Here is a 21,164-nt window from a genome sequence, read left to right on the forward strand (position 1 = left end):
TGTATGTATCCTGTGACCAATAAAAAAGCCCTAGTCTAGGTTTGAGCTACTACCTGCACAGCAACCATGATCTTCAGTTCCAAAGGTCCGTCTGAGACAATTGCAACGTATTGGGTCTTCTGGAAACATAACGGAAGATGCTATCCTAGACTCCATCCTAGGTTCACGCAAAGACCAAGACCACCAACCACAGAAGACAGATTAAAATGACACGGAGGGAACAGAACTTCTAGAACCACAAAGAAAGGCTTCATCATAAGTTCCACCCCTTGACCTGTGCAGATACCAAGATCTCTAGATACAGAGATCTGATTTTATCACCCAGGACGGAGCAGAAGTCTTCCAAACACCAAGAAAGCACCGAGGGGAGAGTAAATAAACCTGAACGAAGTCTATAGTTAATCCCATGACAATATATTCCTAGGGTGGAGAAACCCTGTATCTTTTAGGCAAAGGGAATTCCTTTTCCAATGACCCTAATATTTACTGTGCCTGTGCAGGAGGGGAAAAAAAAAAGCACAAAACAATTTTTTTTATCTATCTAGGTTTTGTTGATTTCTTCGTTTGGTATGGTAATTGAAGTTGCTGTCTCCATTTATATTTATTTATGTATTTTCTTCTTTTTATTTTCTTTTCTTTCCTTAGGTGCTCAGCCAAGGTTTTTATCTCAAGACCATGGCTTTTATGCGGTGCTTATCTTTATTGTGGGAGTGCTCACTGGATATTTTATTTGACACTTCTTTTTGTACTGTTGTGTGTTTCACCTTCTTTTTCCCCTTTGTCTCTCAAACTGATAATGAGAGCCTCTAGAAGGACTCTGCCCATTTTCGGAGTATTTGTTTTTTACCCCAGTATCACTTTTCTCTTCCTCAAACAAAACCACATAACTTGAACTATCTAGTCCCACCTCCCAGTTAGAGGAGGAAACAAGAGAGGTACCAAGACCAAACCAGGTGTAGGACCACTAAGGATTAAGCTAGGCTCAGAGGGGACCACGTATTCTAGCAACCCCAGGGGTGAGGGAGGAGGATATGGGAGGTATGATGGCAAAGGTGGTGTATGGAGGAATTACGGTGATGGGAATCCCCCGATATTATGTTAATATGTACCTAAAATATTATTGTCAACAATATGTAAGCCACTATGATCAAAATAAAAATTATATTTAAAAAAAAAGCCTTTTTCCCCAAGATCAGGCAAAAAGCAAGGTTCCCCTCTCGTGGCATCTATTCAACACAGTACTGGAAATAATTGCAATAGTAATCAGGCAAAAAAAAATAAAATAAAACTATATCAAGTGCATCCAGAGAGGAAAGGAAAAGTCAAGCTCTTACTATTTGCAGACAACATGATAAATATAGTATATTTAGAAAACCCTGGGGCCAGCGAAGTGGCACTAGAGGTAAAGTGTCTGCCTTGCAAGCGCTAGCCAAGGAAGGACCTGGGACCGAGGTTCGATCCCCCGGCGTCCCATATGCTCCCCTCAAGCCAGGGGCAATTTCTGAGCGCTTAGCCAGGAGTAATCCTTGAGCATCAAATGGGTGTGGCCGAAAAACCAAAAAAAAAAAAAAAAAAAGAAAAGAAAAGAAAATCCTTTAGATTCTACCAAAAAGCTTCTAGAAACAATAGATTTGTATAGTAAAGTGGCAGGGTACAAAATTAACACACAAAAATACATGTTTTTTTTAAATATAGTAATAATGAAGAAATGAAAGAGACATTAAAAATCAATGCCATTCATAACTGTGCCTCAGAAAATCAATACCTGGGAGTCAACTTAACTAAAGAGGTGAAAACTACAAAATATTGCTTCAAGAAATAAAAGAAGACACAAGGAAATAGAAACATATATCCTGCTCATGGGTTGAGAAGATTAATATTATTAATATGTCAGTACTTTCTAAAGCATTATACAGACTAAATACAATCCCTCTAAGAATACTCATGATACTTTCAAAGTGGGTTAGACAATAAACACCTACTAATAGCTAAAGCAATCACTGGTAAAAGGATATGTGAAGCATCACTTTCCCCAACTTTATATTGTACTATAAAGCAATAGTCATTAAAATAGCACTATATTGGAACAAAGACAGATCCTCATATCAATGTAATAAACTTGAGAATTCTGAGGCAGATCCTCAGGTATACAATCAATTAATCACTGATAAAGAAGCAAGAAAAACAAAGGGGAGCAAGGAAAGCCTCTTCAATAAGTGGTGCTAAAACAACTAATCAAGTACATTTAAAAAAGTAAACTCAGACTTCTCTTTTATACTATGTACAAAAGTCAAATCCAATTGTATTAAAGAACTTGATATCAGACCTGAAGCCATAAGGTACATAAAGAAAACATCACAAAACACACTACAACACTGAGATTAAAAGCATCTTCAAAAAGTAAACACCTCTGTCCAAGCAAGTGTAAGTAGAGATAAGCAAATGGGACTACATTGAACAGAGAAGCTTCTGTACTTCAAAGGAAACAGTGACTAGGATACAAAGGCTGCCCATTAAATGAGAGAAACTATTCACCCAATATTCATTTGATGACAATTAATATCTAAAATGTATAAGGTACTCAAAGGTCTTAACAATAAAAAAATAAATCTAACCCTATCAAAAATGGGGAGTAGAAATGAACCAACGTTTATTCAAATGTGCCAAAAGGCACATGGAAAAATCCTTCAATCACTAATCATCAGAGAGATACAAGGCAAAACATCAGTGAGGTTTCATCTCAGACCAAAGAGAATGGTACACATCACAAAGAACAAGAACAACCAGTGCTAGCATGGAGATGAGGTGAAATGTATTCTCAGTCACTGCTAGTGGGAATTCCATTTAGTCCAGCCTTTCTGGAAAACAATATAAATGTTCCTTAAGAAAATAGAAATTGAACTGTTTTAAATTATCTAGTAATATCACTCTTAAGAATATTTCTTTGAACATAAAAACACAAAACAAAGTATCTTCTGTATTCCTATGTTCTTCAAAGCCAGATTGAGGAAGCAACCCAAGTGTCTGACAACAGATGAGTGGCTAAAAAAACTGTGGGATATCTACAAAATGGAATTCTATGCATCCATTAGGACTTACAAAGTCAATGATATTTGCCTATACATGGATGTATGTGAAGATTATCATGCTGAGTGAAATGAGTCAGAAGGAGTGGAATAAACATGGAATATCTCAATTATCTGTTGGTGATATCCAGTGACAATAGAGATGAGGATTAGGAGCATCAGTCCATGGCAGGAAGCTTGCCACAAAAAGCAGAGAATACAATTAGAATAGAGTAGGGTTTACTGTGAAAGTGACATACACAGCACCCTTCATTAACAGCAGTGCAAACCACAGAGTCAAAAAAGAAAGGACAGAAAGAAAACATGAAAGAAAGAAAGAAAGAAAGAAAGAAAGAAAGAAAGAAAGAAGAAAGAGAAAGAAAGAAGAAAGAAAGAAAGAAAGAAAGAAAAAAGAAAGAAAGAAAGAAAGAAAAGAAAGAAAGAGAAGAAAGAAAGAAAAAAGAAAGAAAGAAAGAAAAGAAAGAAAGAAAGAAAGAAAGAAAGAAAGAAAGAAGAAAGAAAGAAAGAAAAAGAAGAAAGAAATAAAATGAAAGAAAGAAAGAAGAAAGAAAGAAAGAAGAAAAAGAAAGAAAGAAAGAAAGAAAGAAAGAAAAGAAGAAAGAAAGAAAGAAAGAAAGAAAGAAAGAAGAAAGAAAGAAAGAAAGAAAAAAGAAAGAAAGAAAGAAAAAAAAGAAAGAAGAAAGAAAAAAAAGAAAGAAAGAAAGAGAAAGAAGAAGAAGAAGAAAGAAAGAAAGAAAAAGAAAGAAAGAAAGAAAGAAAGAAAAAAGAAGAAAGAAGAAAGAAAGAAAGAAAGAAAGAAAGAAAGAAAGAAAGAAAGAAAGAAGAAAGAAAAAAGAAAGAAAAGAAAAGAAAGAAGAAAGAGAAAGAAAGAAAGAAGAAAGAAAGAAGAAAGAAGAAGAAAGAAAGAAGAAAGAAAGAAAAAAGAAAGAAAGAAAGAAAGAAAGAAGAAAGAAAGAAAGAAGAAGAAATGAAAGAAAGAAAGAAAGAAAGAGAGAGAGAGAGAGAAAGAAAGAAGAAAGAAAGAAAAAAGAAAGAAAGAAAGAAGAAAGAAAAGAAAGAAAGAAAAAGAAAAGAAAGAAAGAAAAGAGAAAAGAAGAAAGAAAGAAAAGAAAGAAAAAGAAGAAAGAAAAGAAAAGAAAGAGAAAGAAAGAAAGAAAGAAAGAAAGAAAGAAAGAAAGAAAGAAAAAGAAAAATGAAAGATGAATGAAAGAAAAAAATAAAAGAAAATGCCTGCTCCAGAAGTAGATGGGGAAAATAGGTGAGAGAAAAGAGGGCATCAGGGAAAGTAACAAGGTATTGGGAACATTGGTGGTGGGAAATGCACAAAATGGTTTGTACATTGTATGGCCGTAATTCAATAATGAACAACTTTATCTATGGAAAAAATACTGGAGTATGAACAATTTGTGACCATAGTATTTAAATAAAAAATGTAAAAATAGATACATGTATATATACATATATAACTCATATTTAAATTTCTAGATGGGGCTCACAGACATGTTTAGAGGTATTTGAAATGTTTATGGTATAAAACTATTTTATAAACTTTCACAAAATTCCTCTAAACTTTTTTTTAATCCATTAGAGAATAATTATTTTTCTCTTGTTTATAAGAGAATAATGGCCACTTGGAATTCTAAGATCATATATTGATGATGCTCCCACCCTCATTTTGATTTCTGGCACCATATGGCATTTTGAGCACAAATGAGAATAGCTCTGGATAGTATGGTCCTAGAGGCTCCTGAGCACTGTAAGAGTGAACAGCTAATCTTCAGTCCCATTGACTCAGAGCAACATGCCCACAAATGTAACTGCAATTTTTATGTCACAAATTGTCCACAATAGGTCTTGAATCCCCTGAGCACCATTAAAAAACAAGGAGGGGAGAAAGGGGAGAAGAGGGAACTCATATAAAACTGTACTTTTCAATGGTATACTATGCAGCTGTGTATACTATATAGACGATGTAGACTATAGAAAAAATGAAGTCTTAAAATTTTCTTATATATGTATGGATATGGAGGTTATTATGCTGAGTGAATTGAGTCTGAGAGTGAGAGATATACATAAATAATCGCACCCATTTATGTGATACAAGAAAAAGATATGATAGATATAATATGATAGTAATATTCAGAGACAATAGATATGAGGGCAAATGGTAGGAAGCTGCCACAAATAGTGGAGCAGTGCAGGTAGTGTAGAGAAGGAAACACTATGACAATGATAGTTGGAACTGCTCACTGTGTACAATAACTGGGGATTGAACGCAGACAAAGTGATGTGCATGGTACCTCCTTATGAACAATAGTGCAATCTACAATTTCTAGAGGGGGAAAAAGGATGAGAGAGAGTAAAAGAGAGAGAGGGGAGTTAAATGCTTATCCCACCGGCAGGCAAAGGGGAGGAGGGAGGAAAACTGGAGACCCAGTGGTGGGAAATGTTCATGGGTGAAGGCTAGTATACATTGTAAGACTGAAACCCAATTATGGACAGTCTTGATTGATTGATTATAGTGTTTAAGTAAAAATAAATAAATAAAATTGTGTACTTTTATCTTGATATCATTACATGTAAAATTGTTTACTTCTGTTCATTCTTTTTGTTCCAAGTAGTCTCAGTACTAAGGTTTACTCCTGGATTTGTGCTCAGAGATCACTCTTGGCAGTGCTTGAGGGATCATGTATGATACTAGGGATCAACTCAAAGTCAGCCACATGCAAAGCAGGTGCCTTAATCCTGTACTATCTCTCCAGCTCCCATTTGTTCTTTTAAATATGATTCCAATGAAAATAAGACAATGCCTTTACTATGAACTTAAATTGTTAAGGATATAATTTTGATTTTATACTGATAACAAACATAGATCAGGACACACAAGATGGAAAAGAAACATTTAATAGGGGGCCGGGCGGTGGCGCTGGAGGTAAGGTGCCTGCCTTACCTGCGCTAGCCTAGGAGACGGACCGCGGTTCGATCCCCCGGCGTCCCATATGGTCCCCCAAGCCAGGAGCGACTTCTGAACGCATAGCCAGGAGTAACCCCTGAGCGTTACCAGGTGTGGCCCAAAAACCAAAAAAAAAAAAAAAAAGAAACATTTAATAGTTTGTTCTGAAAAGAAAAATTTATTTAAGGATAACCTATGATCTCATTGTGATCATGAATGCTTTGCCTATTTTAGCCTTTAATTGGCAATTCTTACAATCTTTATTGAGGGTTTTAGCCTGGTTTATGACTGGAAAATATTTCCATCAATTAAATATCTTGTGAAAATAATTTAACCATTGTTGTCTAATTATAAGGCATTGGTTAAATTTGCTTTCCACAAGGAGCAGCAGAAGAGATCCTAAAAATGTCTTCTGGTGTAGGATTATATTACGTCAGCTACCAGTTTATATTGTCTTCAGGCCCAATTCTTCAGCATGTTTATATAGCAATAGGGCTGTTGGCCTGGTAGTACTTGGCCAAGCAAGATTTCTCTGACAAATAGCCAAAAAAGAATTTGAAACAGACTGGGAAAAGTCCTCTGCTGTCAGGACAGTGACCATCTAACTGTTCTGCTAGTTGTGTTGCCATACTTGGCCATCCCAGGAATCTGGCTAGCTTCAGCAGTTAAGCAAAACAAAATACAACTGTGCACAGCCACGCCCTAGGGTGACTGTCTCCAAATACCATACATGTCCAAGGCTGAAGCACTTGAAAGGCTGGTATCCCTGCAGATCAAATCTTTCTAAGATTGAGGCTTTAAAGATGAGCCTTAAGCACATAAATGTTGTCATTTACAGCATGGTTTCAGCACTATTTTACTTTTTCAATTAGAAAGGTGGCTAATGCACATGATAATTAATGTTCCTTAAAATTTATTCACTCTCCGGCAGATCAGCTTAGAAATGTTGGCACTGCTTCAGGGTTCCTTAACAACTGCTTGCCAAACCACTCTTTGATCCAGTGAAATCATCACATGATTCAAAACAAGGCCTACAGCCTTTCATGAATTCCCATCTCAAATCCTCATCTTCTTCAACCATCCTCTCTGTGTTCATCCTAAACACTGACTATTCCTTACCGATGCCAAAGAAATACATGTTCCTCCTATGGGATCTGTAATTTGTTTTCTTCATTTCTCTTTATTTAATGATATTCATCATTATATCTAACATATATTCCGTGCTTATTATGTCTCAGAGGGCTCTGACTTGTCCTACAGTTTTAGAACTCAGTTAACTTCCCTCAATTTACAACATTTGTTTAAGATATAATTTTGAGACCATAGGATGTGGCAGGACAGATTTGGGCAACCGAAGTGGGCTCAGAGCTATTTGATGGAGCAAGGAAGATTTCCAGTGAAGACATATTCTGTGCTGATAATTTAATAAATAGAAATCATGAGTGGTAAAAAAAAAAAGAAAGTGGACTGTGTTATCCTAGACAGAAGAAGTAGTATGGGCAATAAGATCTTGCAGTCAGCAAAAACTAAATTTGAGAAATAAATAATTTTTCTCTTGAAATACCTCCCATCGAGACTAGAACAAGGTGAAAATAAGTACTGCAAGAGTTGGAAGGGCCACCAATTTGCCTTCTTAGAGCATTTGAACTTTATTCTAAAGCCAGTATGGATCCTGAGAAGAAACAGCATTATAACAGAAACTGGACCAGTTAGTTGGGCTATCAGATGCAAAACTCAGAGGGATCATAGAACAACATTAAGTTCAGAAATAGACATTTTAAAAAAAATCCCTATTTCAAATAAATGGTGGCCAATTGAGTAGAAACTTGAACACGAGAATACTAAAAAAGGAAAGACCCAAGGTTGCAGTAGCACTTTGAAGGAAAGAAAGAGGGAAAAGAAAGAAAAAAGGGAAGGAATAAGTAAAAAAAATAAAAATATATATGAATAAAGAAATAAAATAAAGAATAAAATAAAGTAAATAAAATAAAACATGAAAGAAGAAAGAAAGAGAAAAAAGAAAGGAAAAAAGAAAAAGAAAGAGAAAGAAACAGAGAAAGAAAGAAAAAGAAAGAAAGAAATAAAATGAAAGAAAGAACGAAGAAAGAAGGAAAGAAAAAAGAAAGAAAAAAAAAGAAAAAGAAAGAAAGAAATAGAAAGAAATAGAAAGAAAGAAAGAAGAAAGAAATAAAAGAGAAAGGAAAGAAAGAAAAAAGAAAGAAAAAGAAAGAGAGGAAAGAAAAAAAGAAAGAAGAAGAGGAAGGAAGGAAGGAAGGAAGGAAGGAAGGAAGGAAGGAAGGAAGGAAGGAAGGAAGGAAGGAAGGAAGGAAGGAAGGAAGGAAGGAAGGAAGGAAGGAAGGAAGGAAGGAAGGAAGGAAGGAAGGAAGGAAGGAAGGAAGGAAGGAAGGAAAAAGAGGCTAGGTTAGGTAGGGGCTGGGAAATTGTATAGCATTTAGATACTACATGTACACAATGAATCAAACAAGGTTCTATTTTACAGGCCACCTGGACCCCCTAATTATAACTGGGTTACCAATAGCTGAGGATTGTCCAGGAACCGCCAGGCCTCTTGACATTGCTCACCTCTTCCAATATTTTTAATGCAATCAAAAGAAAAATGAAAGAGGGGGACTATAAAGCAAAGGGATTAAGGAAAACAACATGAATGAAAACCTGAGACAGAAGAGGTAAAGAAAATACTAAGCAGAGGCAATTTGGAAGCAATATTTGCCACATTAGCCATAGCTTTAGCTCTATTGGCTTGGTAGAGAGCTTAAAAGATTGGCTCACAAACTTCTTACGCTGTATCCCTGGGTTTGATTTCTAATACCACAATATATCACATGATCCCCAGAGCACCAACAGGTGTGGCCAAACAAGCAACCATCAGTGAATTAGAAGAAGAGAGGCAACTAAGGTACTTAAATAGCATTTTATTTCTTTTTCTAAAAAAATTGTTTTGTTCCACCTGAAAGTTGCCCAGGTCTTATTCCTGTCTTTGCTCAGGGATCACTTCTGGTGGGCTTGGAGGACCATATCTCATTCCAGGATTTAATCCTGATGAGTTGCATATAAGGTAAGCAACTTATCCATTGTTTTATCTATCCATCATATTTCCTAAAATATATTACTTTCTTTTAAATAAAAATAACTTTGTTGAGGTGTAAGTATTACTAAGATCCACTGTATATGTTAAACTATAACTTGATTAGTCAATTTGAAGATTAAGATAAGTATATTCTGTGAACCAATCGCCATTAGAAAGACCATAAACATAGACACAATTTTTTTTTAATTTTTTTTATTATTTTAATTATGACAACAAAGATGCAAAGAAAGAGGACAGGGTAAAGTTACAGTGGAAGCCCAATCACCCATAAACAGAATTCTCGGTTGTCCCATCGATGATATCCCAGCCTTGAACTTTCAGCCAAAGAACATTAAGAAAAACAAAACTGAACCCATGTACAATACAATTACTTTGTCCCTCAAATCCCCAGTTGTAGTACATACTTAGCAGCACAAAATATAATCTAAAGACATTAGACTTATATAACTCCTTAAACATTGAGGGCAAAGTACATTTCTCTAGTTCCATGCACATGCTTACTAGTTTAAGTTAGCCTCAAAAGTTTTAGTGGGTTGATTTTCTTAAGGATTGGAGTCAAGGGAACATAGTAAAAAACGGTATTAAAGTGGCATTTGTTTGCATAGGCCCACCAAAACATAAGGGATATGGGAAGGCAAATTATGGTCTAAATACAAGGAGACCCTACCCCTGAAGTTTCCTGGCACAGGACTGACTCTAGGCTCCAGGCACACTAGTTTGACCAATTCAAGTCATCCTCTGTAGTGGCAATACACCTCCATTCCTCACTTAGTCTCTGTTGTTGTTGGTATCATGCTTCTGTATTAAAGATCCTGGAGTCTGCATATCCCATATTGTAGTCAGGATGGTGCGGAGCATCCTCTCATTTCACCTCACACTTATGGGGCAATAGAGAGAACCATGTCCTGTAGAGCAGGTCATTGTTGTTGTCAAGTCTTCTCAGTGTAAACGGAAGTCTCTTTTTAGGAGGTCGATGTCAGACCCTTGGTAGAGTCTTTCCTGGTAGAGGACTGCTTCCAGCTGTTGCTATAAAAGACCTTGGATGTTTCGTAGATAGCTTGCCTGGTTCTGGCGTGAATGGAGGATGCCCATTCTTCTGAGGCCTGTGCCAGGTCATTATATCAATGTTCAGGGTGTAAGGTACATTGTACTGAGATTTATTAGATAAGAACTTATCTGTATGTATGGTGTTTTCCCATTTTAATGTGTCTATGCAAACAAAGATCAATGCCGTGAAGCGTTATTGGTGCATCTGGAGGCAATGGGAACAAGACCAGCAATTTCCATGACATAGTTCAATCATAGGCATCAAACTGAGGGACAGTTCCACCAACAATCCTTACTGAACAGCTTACAAAGAAAAGACAAGATGAAAAGTGGATAGAAACATCATAGTAGAGGAATATATAGAGAGATACATCAGTTAAAGAAAATACCCATAAAATATTCAAAAGATATATGTGTTCAATATGTGTTCAATTTATGTCCTTCTAAGTAGTTCTGGGATTTGTTAGATCTACTGTATGTCTTTGGTCAGAGAATAGAACTGTTTGTTACTGAAGTTAAGAAGAGTAAATATGGGATACTAATGGTTGGGAGGAGCATATGTTAGCGCCCCCGCGCGGTTTGCAAAATGTAGACTGGTATGGAATTGCCAGTGACAGACTGAGTATAGCTGAGCAGCTATCTGCCACCCCCAAGATCAATCTCCACCCTCTTAGCCAACATCTGTAGCCACCTGGAGATCCGGAGGAAAGGGGGAGAGGAGGCCGCTGGCACATACGGAGGCCTGCCAGCTGCCCGCCCGTGCTAGCCAAAAATCCTGCTCCAGGAAGGGAGAGAGACCCTCCCAAGCCCGAAGGAAGGGGATTTAAGCCCCACCCTAGGCCAGAGTCCGGACCGGGCCAGGGAGTGGGGAAAACCCAGGGTGTCCCATCAGCTCCTTCCAGAAACCCACCTGGAGATCCAGAGGAAAGGGGGAGAAGGGGGTCGGGTGACCCATGTCCGAGCCCCCCTACCCTAAGCCGGGCCAAGAGGCCGCTGGCACATACGGAGGTCTGCCAGCTGCCCGCCCGTGCTAGCCAAAAATCCTGCTCCAGCACATAGACACAATTTATATATTCTTTTTTATTCTCATTATTGCACTTGTTATTGAATTAGTTATTCAAGCTAATCAGACCTGTCTCAAAAATAGTACATAAAAAAGTAGCACTTCTTTTAATTCTCTAGTATCATAAGAATCTTAGCCAATAGATTTGCACCGAAACACCATAAAGATTTTCTATCACAAATATACCAAGTTCACCAGGATATATTTTCAATCTGCCTCAAATTGTACACTGAGTATAATCATTTTTACTCTCAACTCTTTTGATCCGAATGGACAACTTTTCTGTTTTTAAAAAATATCTTTTTTTAAGCACCATGATTACAAACGTATTTGTAGTTAGGTTTCAGTCCTAAAAAGAACACCCCCTTCACCAATGCAGCATTCTCACTACCAATGCCCTCCATCTCCCTCTTTCCCCACCCCCTGCCTGTATTTGAGACAGGCATTCTACTTCTCTCACTCATTAACATTGTCATGAAAGTTGTTAGTGTAGTTATTTCTCTAACTGCACTAACCACTCTTTGTGGTGAGCTTCGACAATTTTTCATACTTGGACAATTATAAAGTTTTGAAATTCTTATTTACTAGACTTAATGGGTATCAACTCCTTTGCTCTTAACTCTCCAAAGAATCTCTATCATTTAAAATAGTCTAAAAAGTATGAGGCATACGAACTGGCAATCAATTTTTCTTCATCTATTTGCCTTCTTTATGGTCTTCTCATTCTGACCCAGCTTAGGCTTTTTTTTTGTTGTTGTTGTTGTTGTTGTTGTTGTTCTGTTTTGAATGTTCTATTGTTTCAGGGCCTTTGTAATAACATTGTCTCTATCTGGAACATTCTAGATATCTTGTGATTCAATGTCACCATAACTGAAAGCTTTTCCAGAGTTGGGGATATGATTAAGGGGTAGAACATCCACCTTGCATGTATGGATCCTGGCACTTACTGAAAAGGAAATAAAAATAAATTTCCACAATCATCTTTCCTAGGAATTGTAACTAGTGATGTTTGGAGGACCTTACAGATGCAGGGGATTGCCCTCAGACTTCTGCATGAAGACTAGGGGACTGTCCTGTTGAACTATCTCAATGGCCCAATAATAACTTTAAAGTAAGACAATACTGATCGATATACATGTTTTATTTGTTTGTCATCCTTCAATGACAGCAAAATATAAACTCTTGGGAAGGAGGGTATTTTTTTAGTCATGATTAGTTCCAAATTGCCTAGGATTAACAGGGCAGAGTTGGTGTGTTGCAAGTCAGCCCCTGAAGAGGTTGACTGATGGAGGGATAGAGGATGAGGCCTTTCTCTTCCAGCTCGGACCACGCGTCTGTTACCCTGTTTAGTCAGCGGTTCTGAGGTGAATGTGGCGGGAAGAAAGCCAACAGGCAGTAAGGCTTACGAAGAAAACAGCTCTTTATTCCGTGAAGAGGCCGAAGCCAAAAGGCCTAAGAATAGGCCCCAGGTTCCCAGGCGCCTTTTCATCTCCCAACCTGATACTACCATAAGTATAAGACCTGTATTACACTACCTCTTTACCTGCTTTTTCCCAAATGCAAGATACTTTCTTGTATTACCTTGTTCCTTTAATTAATTTTTTACTTCATTTCTTAACAATCTCTTTTCTTTTCATATATATATACGTGAGCACATATATTTTTATTTCTCTTTTTATCTTTTTTGGGTGTGTGACCTGTTTTTGTTTTCTTCTCTCTCCACCCTCAAATGCACCGGCAATATAATGTAGCACCATTTCTCCCTGCAAAGACACACTAAAAAAAGGGGAAATCTTATGTATAAAAACGGGCTCTTATTTATTAGAGATTAGAACTCATACTTGTTTACAATATAGGGGTATCTCCCACCTTGAAAATATGTCACGTGGACCAAACTTAGACCCCAGGTGATTAGACACCAACCCTCCTACCTTGAACCCTGGACCACAGACATAGAAACGACATACTTCTTCACAACAGCCACAGGAAACAAATCCCAACTGGGACATCCTTAATAGTGCTCGGACACCAAAAAGTGCCAGTCCTAATATGATACCCTCACAACGAGGAAAATGGGAACAACTTGACCTAAGAGCAAGTTATCCTACCTCACCAGCGAACGATAAGACAAAATCAGAAGACTTGTCACCCTTTGGTCTATCCAAATGCCAAGATCGCGATTTACAGATGACTGGCTGGCAGAACCATGGCCAGACTGTATGTATCCTGGGACCAATAGAAAACCCCTAGTCTAGCATCAACTGAATGCATATGCACATTTTAATTCTTTGTGATCAATTTTCTCATTTTTATTACATTGTTTATTTAAAATGGGGGTGACTCAGTGATTTTTTAAAATTATTTTCCCAAATAATTTTGTTATTTTTATTATTACTGTAGGGTTGACATATAGGGCTTTATCTAGGTACGAGACAGTCATAGGGGCTGAACCAAGGATTCACAAATATTTGACATATGGTATTTCACTGGAGTCACATAACCACATCCCAAGTAAAATTTCCCCCTCACAGAAATCACCAACAGCAGGTAGTCAGGCTTCTCTCAGTGGAAGCCAACAACATCCAAGTTTGAACTCACAGCCTGGTGCATACCCTGTAGATTTTTTAAGCTATGGGGCCATCATTGGGTTTCCCAAGTAACTTTGAACTGAGTCGATATATTCTAATAAACTCAGTGGAACACTTATTTTCTCCTTTAAACTTTTTTTTGGGGGGGCCACACCCAGCAGTGCTCAGGGATTTCCTGGCTCTGCACTCAGAAATCACTCCTGGAAGGCTTAGGGTACTATATGGGATGCCGGGATCAAATCCAGATCAGCTACAAGCAAGGAAAATGCCCTACCCACTATTGCATTGCTCTGGCCTCTTCTCTAAACTTCTGGAGCTTTGAACAGTTCCAAATTTATGAGTCGAATCCTCAACTCTTCTCCTTCTTCATATGCCTTGATAGATAGTCAAAGATCTGTAGAAGTCTGAGTGGTAGAGTAGGAGCTGATGCCTTATATCTTGATGCATTTTCTTGGTTTTTGTAAGTGGATTTGCAGCTGTGGGTGATAGTCTCTACAGAGCTTGTCACAGCAGAGTAAACAGCTCAACTCTAGCTTTGCTGTATTAAATATTTGAGGCTTATGTCCTCATTCCAGAAGAACTTATATCAACAAGCTAATTGTTTCCATTATGGGCTCTTTTATGAACATTAAGTTGTTCAGCTTTTTTTTTTAAACAAACTTAATTATCAGCTAGGCTGTAGCCACATGAGTGTGGGCTTTGAAAAATAAATAAGACCCTGGTATTAATGAATGATATAATTGCCTTCATTTTCCAAGGATTGCCAAAGACAAAGCCAAATAAAAAACAAACTGTTGCTTCTCAATCACATGCTATCTGTGTGTGTGTGTGTGTGTGTGTGTGTGTGTGTGTGTGTGAGAGAGAGAGAGAGAGAGAGAGAGAGAGAGAGAGAGAGAGAGTGTGTGTGTGTGTGTGTGTGTGTGTGTGTGTGTGTGTGTGTGTGTGTGAAAAAGGCTGTTTTGATTTTCAGATCATGTTGCTGAGTTTTCAGTCTTATTTATGTGATGGATCTATCAGGGAGGACAGACGCTTTTAAATTCACTTTCAATATTCTGGCAAAGCCAATTATCCTTATTATTCTCCTGTTTTTATTTTTTGCTTGCATTTTTGTTTGTTTCTTCTTCCACTTAAACTTCAAACTCTCCCAGTCCTGTTCGAAGAGGACTGACTCTTCCCATATAAAGACACTAAGGAAAACAAGTGAGGTTTCCCCTGCCATCTCTACTGTCCCAAGAATAGGAGATGTCTTTAAATGTTTCAAGTACTGTATTTCTTATCCGACTTCTCATACAAGGTTTACAAACATTTTGAGGGTTTGCCTGGTTCTCTATATTGTGGTTACCATCAATTGCTCTAATATAAACAGAACAATTTTTTTTTTGTTTTGTTTTTGGGCCACACCCGGTAACGCTCAGGGGTTACTCCTGGCTATGTGCTCAGAAGTTGCTCCTGGCTTGGGGGACCATATGGGACACCGGGGGATCGAACCGCGGTCCGTCCAAGGCTAGCGCAGGCAAGGCAGGCACCTTACCTTTAGCGCCACCGCCCGGCCCTAAACAGAACTATTTTATTATCTTTGTCAAAGGTAATGTTGAAGATAATTTATAAAAATGTTATTAGTGCTCTAAAACATTGGAACAGAACTTTCTCCAGAACATTGTACACATTTCCCCTGTCACTTATAGTCTTTTTTCAACATTTGTCCACATTAATGAAAATAGAAAAAATATATAGGTGAGTAACATAGTATTGTGCACATACACTACATCTTTTTCCCCATCCACTTATTCATTCATATTTAGGATGATCCTAGATCCTGGTTCTGATACATGATGTCCCAATAAGTATGTGTGTATACATTTTTTCAAGTTGTCATTTTTATATTCTTCAAATAAGTGGCCAAGAGCAGACTACTTGAACATATGATATCTCTTAAATTGGGGAGAAATTTCCTTGCTATTTTCCATAACCTTACCAATTTAGATCCTTACTAGAGGTACATAAGAATTTTTCTCTCCACTTTTCCAATGAATGCTTGCTGAGAGTTCAGAGGACCATTTGATGCCAACAATGAAAATCAGACCTTCTGCATACAAAGCATGTATTAAATCTGTTGAACTATCTTTCTGACCTCCAATTTAATGCAAAATAATCTAAACTTGCATCACATGATCAAACCTGAGTTCCCAATTGCCTTTTCATGTGTAGACATTCACATATTAAATGATTATATATAATAGATTTTATTTTTATAATACATATTTAATTTTACTACAAACATTTTAATAATCTCAAAACATATATACTTTAGGCAGCATTCAAACAAAAATATACTGACTAGAGGCTGGAGCAATGGTGCAGCAATAGATATTTGCCTTGGCATGAGGCTGACCTAGGAGGGACCTCGTTTTAATCCCTGACATCCGATATGGTCTCCAAGCCATGAGCAATTTCTGAGTGCATAGTCAGGAGTAATCCCTGAATGTCACCTGGTGTGGCCCAAAAATCCAAAAAAGAAAAAAAGTGTATATATTTAGACTAAAAATTTAAGTTATCTCCCTTTCCAAAGTCTAACTCTTCTTCATTATGGACAATTTTCCATATACCTTTATGTCACCTTCAATTTATACATACACATACAAGAATATGTTACATGAGTTTCTATTTATGCATGCCAAGCTAGAAACAAATGTACATTTTGTGCTTCTTTATCTAATGGAGATATGCTTTATAAATTATTTTATAATTTACTTATTTTTTGCTTTATAGTATACTTAAATTATTTTATACCAGTATAGAAATAAATTTTTCATTTTTATACCTTGCACGGTATTTCACAATGTAGCTCTAGAGGTATCACAATAAAATTATTTTTATGTATATAATATATGCTTGGTATGTGGATTCACTTCATGAATTCCATGAAGATTGCACTCCATATTTTAATGACTTGTAACCTTTCTACTTAAATATTTCTACTTAACTACTTAACTTTTCTACTTAACTGTTATTTACTGAACTATTTCTATGCATATAATTATCAAATTGTGTGAAAAATGGGACCTTATTATATTTTATTTTTGAAAAGTATAATGCCACTCCTAAAAAGTCTGGAAGAACATACAAGATATTTCTGCAATCTTATCAAGACTTACTTGTAGATATTTCAACTGACCTTAAGATTTTTAAATATTTATTTGTATTAAAACATATGATAATAAACTACATTATATTTTAATGTATAATCTTTATTTATTACAAACTTCATTGAAAATATTCTTTTGCATATCTTCACAGACATTTAAAGTATTCTCTGCCATCCAAATATTTTAGTTTCATTACATTATAGAAACATATAAAGTTTTATAACAGCCATGATGAAACAAAATTTCTGCAAGTTCTATATCAGAAGGTTTCTAGGATTTATTCATGGTTCTCTAAATGCCTTGTTTTGGTTCAAATTATTAATGAAAAACCATTCAATTTACTTGTTTTTATGCCACACCTGAATGTACTCAGAGCTTCCTCTAGCTCTGTTCTCAGGAATCACTCCTAGCAGGGTTTAGAATTAATTGCAATATTCAAAGGATAAAACCCTAGACACTGCAAGCATGACAAACACCTAACCTGCTCTACTAATTCTTCAGACTCAGAAACCATATATTTTTTTAAATTTTTTATTAATATCTTTATTTAAACACCTTGATTACAAACATGGGTTTCGGCCATTGTGATTTACAAAGTCTTTGATAGTTGGGTATTAGGCATGCAAAGTTATTTCTGGATAGGAGCAACTCTTCTCCTAGAGGCTGACCCCATCTTTCAGTTAATGAAAGTGTATGCTTCTGGTGACAGTATGCCCCAATTGGGGATTCTCGGAAAAGTACCAGACATAACTGTGACAGACACTTTTTTAAATTTGGTTATTGAAGTTTGGGTCTCATAATTTTATTATTGTTGACTCTGTCTTGGCTATTTAGTTCGGTCCTTTCTTAACACCACCAAAACACCTGAGACCCCACCATTCACCCTGAGAAAACGCCCTTTTCAACTCACAATTCTCACTTGTTGTTATGCACTAACCTGTCTAGTACAGTTGTGTGTGTGCGCACTAGACAAGTCAAAGGTATATCATTGTACCATATATTTGACAGACATGTTCTCTATATATACATGGATCTAAATGAAAAATGAATAATCATAATGTGTCTTGTCCTCAACACAGGTCTGTGACAGTTTCCAACATATAGAAAAGTCTCTTATTTGGAGACACTTTTTCTAATTTGCACACTGAGTAAAAGAGATTAGTTTTACTGAGTAGATCTGTAACCATCTGGTTTTATGATCAGAAGGCTACAAAAGAAATATATTCTGCATGTCACACTATTTTACTTTTATCCTTTTCACTTCAAGTGTTGATAGCCTGTGCTAGATGTGGTCATGCAGCCTCGTCCCTCTGGACATCTGCTATTTTTTTTTCAGGAGACTTCAGTGACAAGTACAGTGTTTTGAGGACTTAACAAGACTTTGACATTTAAGAAAAATTGTAACTAAGAAAAAAAATTGTAACTGCATGTAGAAGAAGAAAAGTGAGGGGCCGGAGATATAGCATGGAGGTAATGCGTTTGCCTTTCATGCAGAAAGATGGTGGTTCCAATCCCGGCATCCTATATGGTCCCCTGAGCCTGCCAGGAGCAATTTCTAAGCCTAGAGTCAGGAGTAACCCTTGAGCGCTGCTGGGTATGACCCAAAAATCAAAAAAGGAAAAGGAGGAGGAGGAAGAAGAAGAAGAAGGAAGAAGAAGAAGAAGAAGAAGAAGAAGAAGAAGAAGAAGAAGAAGAAGAAGAAGAAGAAGAAGAAGAAGAAGAAGAAGAAGAAGAAGAAGAAGAAGAAAAAGAAGAAAAGTGAGGCAAATTATTTCCTGTAAGATTTATTTTGATATGACAATTAAGTGTGTATAAAACATATATGATATCTATACCAATATGCCCATTTATATTACCATAGTTCACTGAAAATAAATGGAACCTTAATATATACTTATCTCTTATATATTTATGTGTTTGTATTTTTTTCTTGCCTTCCCAACAGGGCTTAGGAACTATTTCTGATAGTTCTTAAGTAGTCAGATCATGGTTCAGTCCTCCAATATTCTCTCTCTGGACTTTAACATATTTTTGTTAAAATATAATTAACATTATAATATAAAATAACAAAACAAAATAATACTATCTTGGCCAGTGCATTAGTTAGGATAAAAATTGGGCTGCATATATTACAAATCCAAAATCACAGTGAATTGATCTTTTAGAAGATCAATTTGTATAATCCTGCTTTTCATTTGCACATGAGCAAAATTTCATTGGCTCATTCAGGATCATATTTATACATCAACTCAACTGGTCTTATTAAATTAGATTGAATTGAGTCGACTGCCACATCTAACTACAAATGCATAGATATGAAGTTAGGTCATAAGACTTGAACTAAGTATTGCGTTGTTGAGGATGAAAGAGAGAAGTGAATTGCTACAGATTGCATCCATCAGTAACCCCATTATTTGGTCTGAAAAAGCACTCAACACACCACCTTTTCCTTTTTTTTAACCTTAATTTTATTTTTCTTTATTTGTTAATTTTTTTTTTTTTTTTGATTTTGGGATCACACCTGTCAGTGCTTTGGGATTACTCTTGGCTCTGAGCTCAGAAATCCCTGTTGGCAGGCTGGAGGATCAAATGGGATGCTGGGAATCAAATCAGGTCCATTCCGGGTCAGCCATGTGCAAGGCAAATGTCCTATTGCTGTGCTATTCTCTTCCTTTTTTTTTTCTTTACTTTTTTTCCATGTTAAAATACTTGATTAAATTTTTTTTGAAATTTTTTTTAAATCAATTGAAAATACTAGGAACTCCAAACAGGAAGGGAATCTCATCTTGTGAAGTTTGTATGAGCCAGACTGACATCCTCATTAGAATAATTATAGTAGTTTATACATAGAGTCATTCAACCTAGCAAATATTTACTGAGCAATTCCTTACATCAGCATGAAAAACACATGGGAAATAGAACAAATGTGTTGACTCTCAGGATGTATCTTTCTGTATCTGTCCACAAGATGTTTATCTGTATCATATAAATTGTTGTAAATTCTTCAAATAGATAAACATTAAGGAAAAACAGAAACCCCTTTACCACAATTATTCTTATCTTTGAAAAAAAGAATCATCTGAATTTCTGAAGTCATTTTACATTTTGTTTAAGGAATCAGAATATAAATTATTTGTATTGTAATAAACTAAATCCAACAACATTAGCATACCAATAATCTTCACATAATTTATTTTGTTTTTTAGGGGGAAGGGGCATAAACAGCAATATTCAGGGCTTACATTTGGCTCTGTTCAAGGATCCTTCCTGGTAAAGTCCTGGGGGCTTCAGGGTTTGAAGGCAGGTCAGCAACACGCAAGCCCTCCTTGCTGTACTCTCTCTGGTCCCACACATAATTTATTTCTGTCTTACTACTGATGGAATGAAATATGCTACACATTAAAAAGTTAATCTTTGTTGAAACAACAAATGTTACTTGGAAGAATGAGGTTCAAAGAAAATGAAAAATGAGTTTGAAAATGAATTTCAGGAAAACAGGACATAATGTCAAGCTTGATGAATTTCTATATTCACTCCCACTTGTTGGAGAGCATTTTCTTGATCCATGTTTGACTGAGTGTATGCTGAGGGTAAATATTTCTGACAGCTCTCAAGGAGAGTTCTTGGGAGCTGACTGACAAAACACATTTCTCTATCATGCTGACTTTGTAGGTAAACACAGATTACTTAAGTTCCTAACATTTTTCCAAAGGTGGTTATTTTTATTTTAGTTCTGGTTTACTTCAATATTTGTTTTAAGCTATAGTTTCTATTTATTATTTCTTAAAAATACAGAAGTGCTTATTTCCCCCCAATTAATAAATGATACACTATATTATTTTAATTTTTTTAATCTGGGGGTTATTTTTAGGTATCTGGAGGAATGTTTCCAGCTCTTTGCTTGACAGCTGCATTCAGTGGTGTTTGGAGGGGAGGGGGTCACGAATTTAACTTGGGCCTCCAGCATGTAAGTTATGTTCTCAGCCTGACAGTTCTTTTCCTATCAAACCTAGATCATTTTAGTACAACTAACTATCTCAGAAGACTATTTTCTTAATAAGAGCCATACCTAATGGTGCTGGGAAGTGGGCTGTAGGGCCACACATAGAAATACTCTGTCCTCTTCGTATGTGCTTGGAGGCCACTTGAGCTCTATCCAGCAGTACTCTGGG

The sequence above is a fragment of the Suncus etruscus genome, chromosome 13 (assembly GCF_024139225.1).
Source record: "Suncus etruscus isolate mSunEtr1 chromosome 13, mSunEtr1.pri.cur, whole genome shotgun sequence".
NCBI classification, from domain to species: Eukaryota; Metazoa; Chordata; class Mammalia; order Eulipotyphla; family Soricidae; genus Suncus; species Suncus etruscus.